We start from the raw sequence: 19,499 nt of genomic DNA, 5'->3' as shown, positions 1-19,499 counted from the left end.
ATCCATCTGCCGATCGTGGATGAAGAGACCTTGGAACCTAAAGACACTGGAATAAAAGAAACAAACAAGGACTCCATCCTGCGGACGATAGCAGTCCTCTTGAGATAAATACGAAAGGCCCTCCGCACATCTAACGTATGCCAGCGCCATTCCAAAGGGTGAGTAGGTGCGGACAAAAATTTGGAAGAACCAGGTTCTGCGTGCGATGGAAAGCCATATTGACCTTTGGGATGAAGATGGGGTCCATACGAAGGACCACGCGGTCAGAATGAAAAATGCAAAGGTCACTACGTGCGGAAAGGGCGTCGATCTCAGAAATCCGCCTGGCGGAGGTAATAGCCACCAGAAAGGCGACTTTTGAAGGGGAAATCCCCTCCTTACGGTCCAAATAGGAGCAAATCCAAGGTTCCTAATGACCTGAGCTGTAAGGAGCAAGGCAATAAATAGCCCGGTTCAATGTAGCCTACTACGAGGCCTGGGAGCGCGAAGCTCCTGAAGTCTTAAAATGGCACCAAACGGCCCGATAACGGAGCGTGAAGCTCTTGACTCTCAAAATGGCGACCGGCAGGCTAGCAATGGAGTGCTGAGCTCCCTTCACGATTCAATATGCCGCCAATAACAATCAGTGGAGCGCGAAGCTCCTGAGTCTCCAGATGGCCGCCTGAAGGTTAATGGAGCGCGAAGCTCCTGCAGGAGACTAGCTGCCGTTGAGTTTCGACCCAGGCTTTGTAAAAACAAACGGCCCAAAATTTCTTTCAAAATGGCCGCCGGCCGTTGAAACAGTGGAGCGTGAAGCTCCTGAGGCGGCAAATCAACGCTCCGTCGAAGAGCATGTCGGCAAACACCCAGATTGTAAGGCAGGCGGGTGAAATGGGAGTGCAAAGCGCCACAAGTGGTCCCACGCTGTGGGCGGCTCCCTGACAGATGATAAATCGTGCCGCCAAAACAGCAGACTTGAAGCTCGAAACTCCTGACCGCAAGCCAATCCCAAGGAGCAGAGAGCTCTGGTGGACGCCTAAGCGCCCCTCCCCCGACCAACGAATAAGGTCCCTCCGGAACGCCTACAAGTTCAACAGAGTCAGTGTCCAGCAAAAGAGACAGAGGGGGAAAGAATATCCTCACAGGCAAACAAGCCTGAAGGAAGGGAACAATATCCCTAGGACAAGGTTCCCAAGAACTCACAGTTCAACGCCAGAAGCAAGTCCAAGAATCCAAAATGTTAGTCAATTTAAACCACAAAGTCCAAAAGGGTAAGAGCACAATCCAAGACGACTATCCAGGCTGAAGGACTGAGAAAAAGCTGGAGATCCCTAGCAACAGGGGGGGAGCTTATTTTGAAACAGTCTCAGTCCTTCAAGCTGAACAGGCGAGAACCATCCACTTCTGGCTGCTGTCTCCACCCACAATGGAGAATGCTGTGAGTTCCTGCAAATCACGGCAATATAGAAGTATAGTAAATGATTAAAAATCCTCTTTCAAGGTTTTCTAGATCCATTTCAATCCATATTTGGGCCATGTTTTGGGTCACCCTGTTGAATTATCTTTTCCAGGAAAAGGATACAGCTCTGTTTCGATTGTTCTGGATTTCTCTGGCTTTTGGTAACATCACACCTGGCTTCCTTCCAGGTTAGTTAGACTGGACCTAGAATATTGTGTCAAGAGAGCAAGCAAGATAGTAAGAGGCCATGAAGAAAACCTGATGAAGAACAGCTGAAGGAACCGGTTATGTTTAATCTGGAGAAAAAGGATGGCTGCAGGGAGACTTGATTGATCATGCTGCTTCACTATGCTCTCACGACCTGGCTCCTAAGTTCCTGGTAAACGGGTGGTAAATCAGAACTCCTGTTGATTGACAAAGGGCCCATTTCCCAGTCTTCAAACATTTCCCTGGCTATTTTTGTCCCTGCTCAGCCAACAATCCTAGTAGCTGAGAAATTGAATGGATGTCCTTGGTCAATAACTAACTCAACTAAACCAGCATCCCCCAACCTTTTGGGCATCAGGGACCAGTTCCATGGAAAAAAGGTTTTTCCACAGATTGAAGGGGGTGTGGTTTTGCATACTGCCTGCATCCCGCAGATGGGGCTCCGCTTGTTTGCGCAGCCCAGTTGCTGGTATGCCATGGACCAGTGCTGGTCCACAGATCAGGGGTTGGGGACCCCTGAACTAAACAACCAACTCAAATTGGATCCTGAAACTTTATCCTGGAACATGTATATTTTGCCTTCACTCGTTCACAAACTCGTACCAAAAGTTTGGACAAATAAAAATGAATTTTAAATTATAAGAAAGCTGGACCTCTGAACTTCCTGTAAAACTGTATAGTGACAGAACAGACTATTTCAGAAGGCAATTCCTCTTTTGCTGAAAATGTTTAAACCAAGAGTAGATGGCCTTCTCTTGGGTATGCAGTAGAAGTGGATCACTGCACTAGCAACAGGCTAGAGCAGGGGTGTCCAATCTTGACAACTTTAAGGCATTGCTGGCCGAGGAATTCTGGGAGTTGAAGTCCACAGGTCTTAAAAGTTGCCAAAGTTGGATAACCCTGGGCTACAGGGTTTCCAAAGTTCCTTACTGTAGTTGAATTGTACAATTCTAGGATGCTTCATCCTGCCTCTGGTACTTTAGATCTCTACTAGACAGCTGACATGCCTGGCTACAAATGCAGACAAGATGAAAGCCAAGGAACCGAAGCTTAATCCAGGCAAAACAGAGTTGTTAGTGAATGGTTTACCTGCCCAGATGATGATAGTTAAATGCGATTTGCAGAACATTCCATGAACAAGCTGTTCTGTCCCCAGAATGGCTAGTTTCAAGTCGTCTGTATCCAAGTCATAACAAGCAAGCTTCAGGGAGTGTTTTATTTCACCAAAATGTGGATGCATTTCAGAAATATTTCTGAATTTGGGTGGTTTGGGTTTGGTTTGGTTTCTGCAACTGCGATTGGAGGTTTTCATGTGTCTTGCAACTGGAGAATTGTTCTTCACATTCTCCTGTCTAAACCAGTACAGCAGGTGGGATCATTCATGTCCATAATGCATTAATCTTGGAGGACAGGGATCACAGTGAAGTTACAGAGCCAACCAAGAGGATTTAAGGAGCACTTGACACAGAGGCAACGTTTCTGATTCTGCCTTTGGAGAAAGATTGACTGAAGAGTAAACCATACATTAACTGAAAGTGACAACTGGACTCAAAGCTGGACTAGTAATTCTGCTGGACTGAGGGCGACTGGTACTAAGTATTGGGGTGCCTATCTGCCCCAATGTGTCCTCCACAGATCCAAGCCCATTTACTTTACTTTATTTTTGGTTTAGACTGTGTTTTCCCTTAGCGCAGTATGGTGACTGATTGAATTCACTGGATAGAGAGAGAAAAATACCTTGACTCCCATTCCCTTGTACTTTTTATGTTAAAAGAACATTCCATCCCTCCCCCCAACCCTCCCTCTAAATATTTGTGAGAATTATTCCAATTAATTTCTAGTCTGCTGGCCCTCGTAGCACTTCTAGATGCACAATTTATATTCATTTATATAATTTAATTTAGGCACAGTCCAACTTCCAAACCAAATCTGGGCAGCTCACAATGTAATAAATAACAAAAATACAAAACAAAACAAGATAAAATCTGGTTGCTCAGTGCAAAAACATTTTCATGGCCATGCTATATGTTTAGAACTACTGAGACCATTGTTGTCTCAGAAGAAATTGACATGGTACTAAAAACCTGTTACTTAACAGTAGTTGCTTTTACCTGCCTTCACCAGCAGACCCTAGTGCAGGGGTGTCAAACTGGCAGCCTGTGGACAGGATGAGTCACGCACAGGCCATGCCCACCCCAGCTCCGCGAATGAGAAAAACAGCAAAATGTCACATGACGTGACATGGCATCTTTGGCACCCAGGCCCTAGTGTTACTTTCTCTGACAATCTAATTAATCTAACTCTTTTAGCTATGTCTTGTCCAATGCTTTGGAAGATGGGGCGAGGGGGGGGGGGAGGATTTTAATTTCAGATCTTGTTTTGAGACAGAAGAAATGTTCTTCAAATCCTTGAAGACCTTAATTCCTAAGCCTTGGTTTAGGTGGATGGGAGAGGCTTGTTAGATATGTTCTGGTCAGCAGCATACCAGACAGAGAAAAAAAGATGAATATCCTTCCATACTTGTTGCACATTACCTGACTCCCTGGAAGCCAAGGAAATCCTGTCTGTGTGTGTGTGTGTGTGTGTGTGTGTGTAACAAAATTATCAAAACAATTCTTATGAAGAAGCAGTTGATTCTCATCAGGCTGAGGTGTGACCTTCAATAGAAAAGCAGAAAGAATGCCAGAGGCGACATCAAAAATACACAACTGTGCATGTGCATGCAAGACTGTGGTTAAATTCACACAGAAGTGATGAAATGCAAATGTTCAGTACATGCTGGCTTGCTTCTTCTTAACTGCTTAATCTCATGCATTATATGGATGTCTCTGGTTCCTGCTGAAATGGGGATTCAATGTGCCTTTACATATAAAACAAGCGTCTTCCTCTTTAAAAAAAAGCCGTTTGAAAACTCCATAATTTATAGGACGGAAGGCCATGTGCAGTGTGACTATGAATGTCTAAACTCAGCAAAGTCATCATCAACATGGTTCAATTATCTTTTCCAAAAGTTCTATGCTTTGATTTGCTTTTTTGCAATTTTGGGCCTTGTTACCCTTTTTTCCTAATCGCACTCTGTGTAATCTGTTGTGCCCTTTTATTTGTGGATATTTTAGGATGCAGGAGCCTGCTATATTGTTGGGGACTGGAGAGCGCAGGTGCACCCTCTATCTCATTGTGAATTTGTGTACTGTTGATGCAGTCCACATTTTATTTTGCTGCAAAGGAAGGTTTGAACTGGCCGGTTTGATCTGCTTGCTGCTATTCTTCCATCTTTTAGCCCTTTAAATATAAAAAAGGAAAGGGTCTTTTTTTTTAACAAGGATCCTTGCATAATACATTACTTTTTTATTCTGTATCCTACAGAAAACTATTAAGGATGCCAGTGTAATCTATGTTTAGGATTAAAATACTGACAATCAGGCAGACAGGGACAGGGAGGATTCTGAGACTGGGACCTCTCATCTGGCTAGCAATACATTCTTTCCTTTTGTTCATATTCATTCTTCCAGACAGAAACTACAATTCTTTCGTTTGTTTTTATCAATTAACCAGGGAGGAAAGGGGCAAATAATCTGTAGGTGATTTTTTAAAATATTGGAATTGGTATAGACAGTCCTCATACTGTCCAGAGTCACCTTCAAGCATAGATATCACCTTCAAGCATAGATATCACACATTTTGGTAGTGTAGTTTGTTTTAAAATATTCTTTTAAAAAACCTTTAATGTAGCAATGACAATTAAATTAATATTTCGCCAGAACAGCCTTCTGCCCCAAGGATATAATTAACTGAGTTTTTATCTTATGCAAGAGAGCAAGGCAGCTTCACACTCCATACAGCAGTTAGAATATTTATATGCTCAAGGCAAATGGCTCAAGGAAGACTATAACTAAGAATACCAGATCTGGGCCACCAAAATCCAAATAAATTTTAGTTTGCAGCAAAGAAGTATTTTCTATGTCTTCTGCAAATGGTATATAAATAATGTACCTGTAATATTTGCTACCGATAACAATAGAATATTCAAAGTCCTTTATACCTAATTCCTCAACAATCCCAACATCATCTATAGAGAATACAACCTGAGTAGCTTTAATAGGCTAGAGTACTTTCCCACACTCCAGGAACAAAAGTAAAAGTAACTAAGTAGCTTATCCAGATTTTTTTGGGGGGGATTAATATCAATTAAGATAAAAGGCTAAAAATTCAAATTGCTTCACCCATAATAAGTCTCATTACTTCTAACCTGGATTTTGTTGTGAATAATATACAGGTCCATTTCTTCAACACAGCAGTCAACAATCAAAAGGTTACAAAAGCCTTTTAATACTAGTAATGTGAGTTTTATTCATTCATTGAAATGTTTCTGAATCTTGATTTTCCCAGCAAAAAGAAACGCAAAGGGGCTGGTTTCGGAATTAAAGCTATATGGAAGTGTTATGAAAGTATTTGAAGAGGGTGCAGTATTTCATAAATTGCATCAACATCAGTGAAGCACTCTTCCTTGCAGCATTAAAGCAGCCACATGCTCTGAAAGGCTCCACACCGACTGCTTTGATCCACACTTCAGGCTCGGTCCCAGTGGAAGCGTTGTCTGAATGGACACATAATATGCAGACAATCAGGGAAAGCCTTCAAAACAGCTGCAACTAAGCTTTCTGCAAAGGACTCTCTAATAATGTTTCAAGGAGGCATGCTTGCTCATGCCAGTGCACTTTGTGAAACAGCCCTGCTGTACCCCATTTCTTAACAGGTGGCAACACCTGGCTGACCTCATAAAGAAAACGACACGTCCATAGAGGGGCCAGTAGTCGAGCTCAAAATGGAGACTTTACTGGACCACATACAGTAATCCCAGGAGATAGGTTTTTAAAGTATTCAGTAAGGATACTATAGAATTACACATTCAAATGCTTGTGAAAATAACTCAGTTTTGAAATCCATAATTATATCAATAAAGGAGATAATAAAATAAAGCCTGTATTTTAGCTTTAGATAATAAAACATTTTAAAAGACAGAATCTGAGAATAATATGAAAAGCTTTATTCTTTGGTTGACAAAAGCCTCCTTGTTAATAACACAGCTGTCTCTATTCATCTTACAGGCACACTATTTGTAACACAGGTGTCATCAAACTGCTACAATAATTTACACATTACACTTGAGTAACCTGATCATTAAAAACCTAATTAATATGAAATTATATCCTTAGTCCAGCAATCACTCTTTTAACCATTTTGTCATTAGATGAATCCAGGCCCACAAAATTGATGCAGACTAGACAAAACCAATAAAAATACAAGAGTCACCCTACTCTAAAAATCCCTCGTGTCAAATCAGTTTAAAGTTAATGATGTCCTTCTTTGGGGAGGGAGGCCATGCATTACTATTAGCCATTTCCAAACTGCGTTTCCCAAGCAGTTCTGTGGAAAAGTCTGGTTTTGGCCTCGTCTGAAAAACTGAAGATACGGCAGAGACTTCTTTTTATTGGTTTATTCATTTTCTATTACACACTTTTTTCAGTAACAAAGCAATGGCAATTATGACTCAGTTCCTTACCCCCGCTCTGCTACAGCCACTGTTACTATTTCTATGTTCAAATATGTCAGGAGTAATATATGCATTGCAGAATGGCCCTCTAAAATAAAAAGATAGATGGTGGCATACAAGGCAACTGACCAGCTACCTTATAAACAGTAGCTGATGGAAGTAGTGTAAATGCAGGGTGGGCCAAGGGGCTGAATGCAAGATGATTCTTTACTGACATAAACAGAAAAATCTTCTACAAAAATAAACAGTGCTTAATAGCGCACGTTATCCATTTTAAATGGCTTGGTTTAATTTATTTATTATACTTGCATAGTCTCCCATCTCATGTAAGTGACTGGTCGGTTAACATCACAAAATGGTCAATACATAAAATGGTCAATACAATTAACAGTTTCAGTATTTTCCATGTTAGTTACAGCATGTAAAAAAGAAAGCAGTTTTAACCAAAAAATATTTTTTTAAAAAATATTCAATGGGAACTATTTATTTCTCAGAAGCAACATAAAAATAGTTAGCAAGAGAGGGGTTAAAATCACAATAATGCTTCCTTCCTTCACATCCTTTTAAAAGTTAAACAAATGAGTGTCGTGTGAATAACGTTATCCATGCTAGACAGGAAGAATCTCATTTCGACAGTCCTGGAGAAGGCTCTGTAATTCCAAAAGACAATCTTCTTGATATATTATCATCACAAGCCCATCCTGCTATAGCAGGGGTGTCAAACTGGCGGTCCGCTGGCCGGATGCATCACACTTAGGCCACGCCCACCCCAGCTCCACGAATGGGAAAAACATCACAAAATGTCACGACAGCAACTTGACACAGCAAGTTTGACACCTGTGTACTATAGAAACTCCCCAGTCTACTTCCCAATTTTTTAGTATCTATGTGACTGCATAAAAAACAATCTGTGAAATGATATACAAATCACACAATAGATGTTTATATTTTATCCTTACCATTTAGCTACATGATTTAATATTTCCCACCTCTAATTAACTAATTTGCCAATCTCTTAAATCTATTTTTCAAGCCTGCATAGAGTTTTACTGCCGATTTTCTAATTGTGTTTGCCTGGATGTCTATTTATTTATTCCATGGATTATAATAGCGTAGATTATTTTTCATTTCCTTTTTAAATTGCTAATGACATTAAGATGAATAAATGCAGAAGAGCCTCAAATCTAGAATACCAATACCACATCACCTAAAATTTATGTTTTATTATCCAAATCAGGTACTTTTCTCTTTTTCTTTACTTGCTTACTGCTATATGTTGTTTCTGGTCTTTTACCATAAAGAAATAATTAGAATTTATTACCTAATCTCCTCTCTCCTCTCTTGGAAGAGAAACAGGAAGTCTATGGATAGAAATGTTCACAAATCTGGAGATGATGCATTCTTTTTCTGGAAAGCACTTACAATTTCCAAGGAAAACCCACCAAATTGTTTTATCTATTCAGACAACTACAAAGCACAAACTTTATTTTATTTATTTATTTTATTTGTTTGTCAAACATGTACAAGGTAACAAATATAGGTATGAACATAAACAGGAACAAGAAGTAAATACAGGAAAAGAAGTAAATACAGATAAATGGGGACAGTAAAACAGGGACAGTACGCACGCTGGTGCGCTTATGCTGGTCCCCTTTACGGACCTCTTAGGAATGGGGCGAGGTCCACGGTAGACAGTTTGAGGTTGAAGCTGTGAGGGTTTGAGGCTGTAACAACAGAGTCGGGTAGAGCACTCAACTTTAACACTCACTATAACTTCCCTATGTTTGAAATCTGTTGAGATTCAATGGCTGTTGCAATCTGTAAAAGTCTTGCCTGTTACGTACTTTGCAATGACCTAACTTTCACTGCTCACAAAAAAAAAGGGAAAAAAGATATGACTCATTGGTTTAGTTACATTTTCTACACTGACCTTGGTTTCTCTGGCCTCTTGCCTAGCCATTCCCTCAAGCTGTCTTTATTAAGTCTTCTTTAAAAAGAAATATCCTAAAGTACCATTAACGGCAAGGCTCTCATAAACATTTGCGTCAATATCCCACATTGTTGTTTCTACCCACTATCTCCCCTTTCAAATTTCTATCTGATTAAAGTTGAAAACAATTCCATGGGCATCATCAGTATAGAAGTACAGGTAGTCCTTGACGTACATTCATTCACGGATCATTCAAAGTTACAATAGCACCAAAAAAAGTGACTTATGACCACAGAATGGAGCAACTCGACACAGCCAATTCGCCATGGGACAACTCGCTGCGGGACAATTTAACAATTCAATTTAATTATTTAAAATAAAACATTTTAATTTTGGTCATTCACATTTCATTCTGTCCCGCCTTTTGCATCCTTTCTTTAATGATTCTATTCCACCATTTCTTTGATATTAGTGTAACTCCTGCCCCGGGGCGAGTTGGCCGCAGTGAACTGTCATAGATCCATTGCAGCATCTCCAGGGTCACACAATCAAAATTTGGATGCTTGGCAATTGGGCCAGAGGAACATCTACAATGCCCTATGAGGGACATTTACAGATAAACTTGCTCAGAATCACTCTGAGCTACATTCCAGTCTCAAATCCAGTAAACTGTCTAAAAGATGGTTATTTCCCAGTTATCTGGGGAAAGGTCAAACCTGCTGATCCTGAGGATGCTGTGTTCTAGATCCACATGCCTCCCAAAACCTCCCAGGAAATGACAGGTAATTGGGCTTAGAAGCTGTGGATAAACAAATGAGGAGTAATTTGCTGAAGCCTAAGAGGCTGAGTAGCTGTGGGTTTGGGACTCCCATCCCTCTGATCAGGGCCTGAGGTTCTAAATGAGGCAATATGCTTTCAAGCAAAATAGGTTTGCAGTTTAGGAGTCCTTCTAGAAGGTTGTCAGCTCCTGTTCAAAGAGCATAAGGCAACAATGACTCAGACAGCCTCTGCATAAATTCATCTTATATGTCAAATGCATCTATTCATCTGGGGACCCTTCTCACAGTTACTCAGGATTTGTCACCCCTTCCCCCTTGTCTGGATTAGTACCATGTACTCTCTCTGGACTGCCCATGAAGACTTGAGAAGCTACAGCTAGTCCAGAATTCAGCCACACAAGTACTTATGAATATGTCTTGGTACACCCATATAACATGGTTACTTTGTGTGCTGAACTGACTCCCAGTAGGGCTTCCAGATTTAATTCAAGGTGCTAATTATCATCTATAAGGCTCTTTTCAGTGCACAAAATTGTTTTTGGGGTCCTTTATGCTCTCTGAGCTTCCATGTTTTCTTGCATACATTTCATTACCCAAACTAGATAACTAGAGTAGCATTGATGATGTTCCTAGTTTGGGTAATGAAACGTCTGCAAGAAAACAAACAAGCTCAGAGGCACCAAGGAGCCCTCATTTCAACCCTGAGCTACAAATATTCTCCTTTATTAGTACAAGGTTATTTGCAAGACTCTTGTCTCCAAGTTATTCTGTTTGTTCCATAAGTTCCAACAAGATGACCTGCTCTGGGTCATTTCTATCAAACAATAATATTCAGCAGGATTCGGAAAGCATGCCTTTTCTAGTATGGAACCAATCTCTCTTAATATATGAATGGCCCAATCCTGCCAAACTGTCACAAGTTTTGCAGCCTTCTTTGCTTGGCCTCCCGCCGCCGTTATTACCAGTTCGCAAGATCCAGACCGAACCGGTAGCAACCCACCACTGGTGTGAACCCATCTTGGTGATAATTGTGTGCCTTTGAGTTACCCCAAATGTGACGTGCTCTTTTTGTCTGGACAATTTTAATGGATTATTAGTTAGCCATTCAAAGTCATGTATCGACTTATATATGGGCAGCCATATAAATATAAGTAATAAATGATTTACACATTTCATGAGGATTTAAACCATCTTCCATAAGATCACCAACATGCTTTCTACATAACCATCACAACAGCTGATTTTTTTTTCTAGAAAAGACCTGCTCTGAAAGCAACATATCAAATAGAATTTTAAGCTTGAACACATATTGTGCAACTTCTTCATAGTGACTTGCAGATGACAAGGCTTTCCACCAGCAGAGAAGACACAATTCTGAACTCAGCATGCAGATTACCTTTTTCTCAAGAAGCCTTTTTTCCATACTTCATTTCTTTCTTTGGGCCTGATGAAGAATTGTATGTTTTTGTAGTAACTAAACAGGAAAACTGACGTTTACATTTTGAATGAAGTAGTCCTCCGGTCAGTGAGACTTCATAACATCTTCTCAAACAAGCTACTTTTAGTACTGTACAATCTATTTTTTAAAAATAGCTGGCTATAGGTATTGGAAGCATTCCAAAGGTGAAACTACACAAAGAAAATCTAATTTTAGCTATATATAATTAAACAATAAGCTGGGGGGGGGGGAAATCAGATTTCACTCATGGCTAACTTTTCCTAATAAATATTATTCAAACTTTATCCCAAATATTTTTTTAAAAAAAACAAATTAAACAATAGAAAACATATAGCACCTACCATACAATCCTGAAAGAGGTTTGTCTTAGCTCCCCATTGTTGAATACTTCTAAAACCCCATTTGTAAAGCAAGCTGGAAAGAATGGGAACTTTTCAGGCTTTCTCCACAAAGAGAAATATAATATGCCTTACAGAAAAAAATACAAGAGATATACTGTCTCAATTTATTATCCTGAATGAAGTAGTTACAGGCTAGAAAATAAATGAACAGCCCTGTTACTTTTTATCTAATGCATTTAAAAAAATAGAAACAAAGATTCCAATTGGTGAGTTCAGTATTATGGTATTTTTTACAAACAGATAAGCAATCAGTTGTTTTTCTATTTAATTTCAGGGTCCCTGGAATTAGAATTACCAAGTAAAGGCAAAAAGATGCTTTGATTGCACAGAGAGGCATGAAGGGAACACCTGCCTGCACCACCTTAAGGCAAGTGTCCATCTCCCTGGGATCACACAGCTATACTGCATTCTTTGCATTTTCAAAGGGATCTTCCTGCCTTTGAATCTGAAGTCACTGCACAGCCCTAGTATTTTCTATTTACCTGGCTTAATTTACATCCCATCTGCGATTAAATTTAAAGTAGAATTCAATACAGATACCCCCCCATCCAAAAATTCTGATTCTAAGCAGCTGAAACTATAGAAAACTGAAATGGCAGCACCTTCTCTTTAATGTAATGTCAGAGATTCTCTGAAATTATACAGAAACTGAAAATGAATCTATAATATTTTCAACATTGGTATTCTTTTCTTTTTTGTTATATTTTTGATATTCTTGTTATATGTCATCAACTATCACTGACTGACCAATTTGCTGACACTAGAAGCTAAGTCGTAAAGAAAAATACAAAAGCCACTCAAAGAAAAAAATATGCACTGTATTCCCTGTGCTTCCCTTTTCATATTCATATCCTTGCCAGCTACTGTGTCACTTACAGCTAGTCCTCAACTTACAACAGTTCATTTAGTGACTGTTCAAAGTAACAATGGCACTGGAAAAAGTGACATGACTGTTTTTCACACTTTTGACCATTACAGTGTCCCCATGGTCACATGATCAAAATTCAGGTGCTTGGCAACTAGCTCTTATTTATGATGGATGCGGTGTCCCGGAGTCGTGCCATCCCCTTTTGTGACCTTCTGTCAAGAAAAGTCAATAGGGAAGCCAGATCCAGTTAACAACCGTGTTCCTAACTTAATAAGTGCAGTGATTCATTTAACAACTGTGGCAGGAAAGGTTGTAAAATGAGGCAAAATTCACTTAACTGTCTCATTTAGCAACATAAATTTTGGTTTTGGGCTCAATTGTAGTCTTAAGTCGAAGACTACTTGTACAGTGTCATATCTACAGTCTACAATTCAGGGTATGTTAAAACTAGAGTAAAATGTTTACTACAAAAACAATATAAAGCAAGGGTAACTTGTCAACTCCCCCCTCCCGCCCCACCAAAAAAGAATCAGCAGTATCTCAAAGTTAGGAAAAAGAGGAATTTTTGGAATCTGTTTCTAATTAAAAGCAGTTTGGCATTAGAGAACTTTTTAATTTGTTTGGGGAATCTTATTTTATCCACTAGACCACAAACAAATGTAACTTGTTTCATTGTCCTGGGACTAGTTTCCATCAATTCATTCCAGTTTTTCCAGCTTAATAACTGAAGCAAAGGTACTCAGTTTTAGGAAGGCTCTTCTTTCCCCTTCTCCCAAAAAAACAAAGGAAGTTTTTAGTACCAAGCTAGGAATAGGAAGTGCTCCTATCTATGCCTCTTAATTTTCTTTCTACAGTATTGCAGAGACAATAGTTTATACCCCATCACAGAAAGAAAGGAAGGAAGGAAGGAAGGAAGGAAGGAAGGAAGGAAGGAAGGAAGGAAGGAAGGAAGAATATAGATATTCATATATATATTCTAGCACTTCCCAAGCACATCCTTATACAAAAAAGGGAACCATGGGAGAAAATTTAAAAAGCAAACTTATGAAAAACCAAACCTAAAGTTTCATGATGACTAATGTTCCTTGCTCAAGAGAAAAGATTTTTTAAAACTCTATTCTGATACAAAAAGAGGATAAATCCTCTTTTGAGTTTCCCCTGAAAACTAACTATTGTTAATGTACACTTGAGTGACTAAAAGAGAAAAAAAAATTAAATTCTAAGAGTATTTTTTTAGAAAATTAAACCAAAAAAAATAGTCCACAAAGAAAAAAAGGAGAAAAGGAGAAGAGTGAAGAAATCAGAATTTCTGAAAATGAAAGCTGCTCATCTGAAGGATAAAAGAAGCAAATACTGCATGCATTCAGAACTGGACTTAATAGATTGTGTCTTGTAAGTCTACTAAGAACAGACAGACTCAGCAATGACAACAGAACTTAAAAATTGTTGCCTTTTGATTATTAAAATGCACTGGCTAAGTTATTCAATTCAGTAATTGCTTCTGGAAAAATACAATTAACTTCTGCACAGGCATTTGATAATAAAATACTTTTCATTAAGAGAAGAAAAAGTAGCATTTATAAAATATAACAATGGTTTTGGATTAGCTTTCAAATGATAAAAGCAAAGCTATAGATTAATCTTCCCAATCACCTGGGAAAGGGACAGTTATTTAGGTGGGTACAAAAGAAATGATAATGTAAGAAAGCCATCCGCTACCTGGGCTATTCTAAATGGGCAAAACCAGAAAAACCCTCACCCCTACAGCCACCACACTAGAAAGATAAGATGTGATGTGCAAATTATGAGACTGAGAGGGCCACACTAGGCCATATAAAGTATTCTCTCTCCTGATTGTGTGTGCATAACTACAGGTAATAGCATCTGAGTCAACTTGCCTTCACTTGCAAGTTAAGCAGAGTTAGACCAAACTAATACTTGGATGGGAAACCATCAGGAATGCCAAAGCTGCAGACTAGATTAGGAGGAGCACCCCCCTCCCCAAAAAAATCCCCAAAACTTATATGAAGACAATACCAGACAATTTCCATACTACAAGAAAAACTGAACGAATCTGTGTGTGAAATCATCAGACTCAGCTCAGCTCAACTCAGCTTTTAGAAACTCATCTTTCTGTGGCATGTGGAAACGGTCCTTGGTCTTACGGTTTCATTCTATCTCTCTCTTCAACTAGCTCAAAAGTAAATGCCCAATCCTGATAGTCTGTAATTCTATTTTATTGCAATGACCAATCCAGACATAATAAACCCCAGGCTCACACCTTTCCTTTCCAAGAATCAGGAGTCAAGAAAACATGGCTTTCCACCTTCCAACATCACGTTGCAACTGTTATGCCAAAACTCGGAGCTCTGTGGCTGGATATAACTCAGTGAAAACAAACCAGACTCTGAAACTGGTTTAAACAAACCATAATTTCTGCACTTTGGTTTTAATAGGAAACGTGATTTATTTGAAATTGCAAGTTTCACATTTCCTTCCCTGGCATGCAAAACAGAAGGAAAAGGAAAGAAGGAGCTACAGTATAACCACAACTCACTCACAGAGCAGGAATCCATGGCTTCCTGTTATGTACAAACTGACCCAATCTCTAGTTGATTACACACAGGGCAAGAGATCCTATGTTCAAATAACCACAGGATATCCCAGTCCAAACAATACCTTTCTAGGAAGTTAAATTATTATCCAAACTGGCTTCTTACAAGTTCATAGTTCTTAACCAGTAAACTCTGCCAGCATTCAGTATAAATTTAGGTTAACGTTTAAAATATGCTAATCTAGCTAAAATAATTTTAAAATGTGTGCAAAGCATTTCTTTAAGCGTTAGGTTACATTAACATTCAGAAAATCCTCCAAGTTGTCTATCAAAACAAAAATAGAAAAGGATTACCATTTATGATGAAAATGGCTACAAACTGAATATCTCCTTGGAAGACACAAAAATTTAGTCTCTTCTGGTTTGAAATTATTAAAACTGGCTCTTAATACCAGGCCATTTCCTTGAAAACAGGATATGATTTCATCACCACAGGACTAAGGTAACCAGGAACAATCAAGAACAAAAGCTCTTAAATACCTAATTAGTTGTGGTGCAGAGAAGGGAATTTTAGCAGGTGCAGTTGTTGCCCATATCAACACAGAAAGTAGCATGGGTCACCAATTCCCCATTCAGTTCATTAAATGCCTAATACTGTCTGGCACTTGGAGCACTTCTGGGGAATGGAGGACATCTGTGTCCTCTCTTAACCTTTATTCACTGACAGTCTGCTTTATATAAATGATAGCTAGGGTTTTTAAAATCAAATTGTAGTAGGCATCTGTTAACTCCCTGCAAAGGTGTAGGTTGCCTTGAATATCGAAAAAGATGGAGGAGCCACTGCTGCATCAAAACAAGTCCTAAGAATTACAAAGAGAGGGAGAATCACAGATAATGGTTTCTATCACAGGATCCTAAATATGCAAACAGCTACATTAGAGGTACACAATGGAAACAATTGTTGTCTTGCTTAATTATATTACATTAAGATTTATGCCAAGAGTTATAGTATCAGGCCTACAGCAAAAATGAAAGCAGTTGTGACAAGCTAAATAAACTGACTTGAGTCCAGAAGGAAGAGGATAAGGGCAAGGAAGCAATCATTCATCTTTCATCATAACTAGAATGAGATTTGCCAGACAACACGACTGAGCAAATTAATATTACCTTCCTTTCTTTTCTGAGCTTAAGTAATCTGTTTATAAATTTAATCATGCCATGTATATACTGGTTATTGTTTAAGGATGTTGTTAGGGGAAAGAAAATCTAAACTACTTCCAGATGTGGGTTTCAGGGTGGGAAAGGGGATTGGAAAGTTTGCAGTACAGATGTTCATCACCAACAATGCACTCCAAAATCACAACCGATAGCATGTCTACTACACAGCATTATCTGGACTCAGATCTTACGACAAAAGCGCTCAGCTTTTATATCATGTGCATATTGTGTTCATTTGCAATAAAACAGGGAAGGAAAGGGAAGCACTTCCCACAAAGTAGTCCAGGTAATACAGGTAACGCTTGACTTACAACAGTTCGTTTTGTGATCATTCAGAGTTACAACAGCACTGAAAAAAGTAACATGGTCATTTTTCAGTGAGGACCTTTGCAGCATCCCAGATCATGTAATCAAAGTTCAGATGCTCAGTAATTGGTTTATATTTACAACTGTTGCTATGTCCCAAGCTCATGGTCCATCTGACAAAGTCAATGGGGAAGCCAAATTCACTTAACAACTGAGTTATTAACAAGTGCAATGATTCACTTAACAACTGTGGCAAGAAAGGTTTGTAAAATGGGGCAAAACTCACTTAACAAATATCTCACTTAGCAACATAAATGTTGGGCTCAATTGTGGTCGTAAGTCGAGGACTACCTGTACTGTGCGCCACAGCATTTGGAATAAAACAGGGAAGGGAAGGAAGCCTTCCAAAAAGCACAGGTAGTCCTTGATTTAAGACCATAATTGAGCCCAACATTTCATACCCGTTGCTAAGCGAATCACTGCAGTTGACAAGTTAGTCACCTGATTGCTAAGTGAATATGACTTTTGCTTGTCAGAAGGTCGCAAATGGGCATCATCATGACCCGGGAACAATCAACAACATAAGTATGAACCAGTTGCCAAGCCTCTGAATTTTGACCATGGGGATGCTGCAAAGGTCGTAAGCGTGGAAAAACGGTCACAAGTCACTTTTTTCATTGCCAGTGTGACTTTGTATGGTCACTAAACGAACGGTTGTAAGTCGAGGACTACCAGTAGTCCTAGTTAATACACAACCAACCTTGCAACGAGGAAAAACAACAAGCAGGACCAGAGAGAAAAGATGAACTAAACCGGGTTCAAAACCAGGAAGGGGTTTTTTTTTTATTTTATTTTTTTTGGCAGGGCTGGAAACCAAGGGAACGTGTCGCAGGGAGCCAAAGGCTTAAGTTTCAACCCGTGTCTCGTTTTTTTTCTCCCCGTCCACCCGTGGATTAACCCGGAGGATGGAAAGGCAAATCAGGGCTTTTTTTGTGTATTGTTTTCTTTTCTCCCCGTTTCCTTCGAAAGACACACGACAGTCCCCGGACGCCTCTTTCCAAGAACCAGAAAGTCTTCGCGGGGGGGGGGGAGAGGAAGAGGAGCCGCCGCAGAAACCTCAACCGCTTCCGCTCCGTCTGCCCGACCGCCGAAGGGGGGAGGGGCGGGGGACGCGGTCCGGGTTCGAGTCCCGGGGGGGGGGACGGGGGGAAAACCGGCCCACAGCCGGGCCTGCGCGGACGGATCCACCGTCCTCTTCCCTGCCTCCCTCCCGGGCGAGGGTCCGCAGGTCCAGGGAGCCGCATTTCCGCCGCCCACCCACCCACCCGCGGCCGGCCTCTTTTTTTCCCTGGAGGGGAGGGGAGAAGCCGGGTCGAGAGAAGCCGGAGGGACCCGCCGGAGAAAGGCCGTCCCTCCTCCCGTCGCCCCCTCACCCCGTTTCCATTCAGCCCACACGCCGAGGCAGGAGGGCAGCCCCCCTCCCTTCCCCTCCCCTCAACCGCACGTGCCAGGCCCCTCCCCACTCTCTCGCCCCCCCCCGGACCCCTCCGGAGTCCGGACCCATAAGGCGCAGCCGCCTCACTCCCTCCTCCCCTCACGCCCCCCTCCCCTCACACGCTCTCCCCTCACTCACCGGTCCAGCTGTGCGCTCGTGTGTGTGTGTGTAGTGTGTGTGTATGTGTGTGAGGCGACCCAAGGCGGAGAGGATGGACGGAAGGGAGGAAGGAAGGGCGGCCAAAGGCGAGGGAGACGCGCCCTCAGGGATGCCCGGCGGCCGCCTCCGCCTCCTCCTCAGCCAGCGCTCCCGCCGTCCCGCCCGGCGGCCGCTTCCAGGCCGCTCCCCCTTCGCCTCAGACTCTGCCTCACGCTCTGCCTCCCCGCCCCTCCCCTCCCCGCCCGGCGCGCTGCACGCTGGGAGACGGCGCGGCCGCCCGGCTGGCGCGCGCCAGAGCGCGCGAGCCTCCACGCGCACGCGCGGCGCCACGCGAAGATGGCTGCGAGAAGGGGGAGGGGGAGGGGAAAGGAGAGAGAGAGAGAGAGAGAGAGAGAGAGGAGGGGGCGGGACGCGCGGCGCGAGGGGAGGGGAGGGGGGCAGAGGCTCCTCCTTCTCCTCTTCGCCCCTCCCCCGCCCTTGTGCCGAACGAGCTTTCCACAGCTTCTCTCTCCCTCCCCTCCCTCCTTCCCTGACAACAGCCCTGCGGGGTAGGCTTTGAGGGTTCAGCGTCTCCCCTACAGAGGGCGCTGTGAAGGGTGGTGGAGTTGACCTCAGGTCCTCCCATTCAAATGCTTCCCCTCCTCCCCCTCCCTCACGTCGTAGTGCAAAGCCAGGTGCTTACAATGAGCCTCCTCCCCCCTCCCCACATTGTTTTGCAAAAGCTGCCCAACTGGGTTTTCCAACAACCCCCCCTGTGAGGTAGGACAGGCCGGGAGAGACCGGGTGCTAATCCAGCTCTCTCCAGCCTCTACTATTGCTTACATGTCATTGGCAAGTAATTGCATTTCAGTGGCTTGCATGGAATTGCATTTGGAATTGCATTTCAGTGGCTTGCATGACCGCAAACCATGATTTACTTCCGTTCCCTGAACAAGCCACAGTGAACAGGGCTTATTAGACTTAGAATAAGCTTATTGCCCCTTCAAATGTATGCTAATCGGCATACATTAAAATGAAATTTTGTTGCACAGTTCTCAAAGGGTCACCGCCTCCAATACACACCACATAAACATGACAAAATAAATACAACAAGAAGCAACAAGCTTAGCCACAAACCATGTTTTAGAAAAC

At 41.6% G+C, this 19,499-nt stretch overlaps 1 protein-coding gene across 8 annotated transcripts in view; it reads right to left on the bottom strand.

The window, feature by feature from the left end:
* PTK2 (protein tyrosine kinase 2) overlaps window positions 1–18,539 on the bottom strand; it is a 242,743-nt gene extending 224,204 nt beyond the window's left edge. For 6 of the 8 annotated variants that reach the window (XM_070940302.1, XM_070940305.1, XM_070940306.1 and 3 more), the window contains exon 1: window positions 18,348–18,539. The gene's annotated coding sequence lies outside the window, so the exon portion shown is untranslated. The remainder of the gene's footprint in view (window positions 1–18,347) is intronic. The other 2 variants (XM_070940308.1, XM_070940303.1) reach the window with 2 other exon arrangements.
* Window positions 18,540–19,499: the final 960 nt, after the last annotated feature.

Source organism: Pituophis catenifer, unplaced genomic scaffold, assembly GCF_029215685.1.
Source record: "Pituophis catenifer annectens isolate HBS135680 unplaced genomic scaffold, rPitCat1.0.hap2 SCAF_3, whole genome shotgun sequence".
NCBI lineage: Eukaryota > Metazoa > Chordata > Lepidosauria > Squamata > Colubridae > Pituophis > Pituophis catenifer.
The sequence above is the reverse complement of the archived record's forward strand: the minus strand, read 5'-3'. Positions and strand labels throughout refer to the sequence as shown.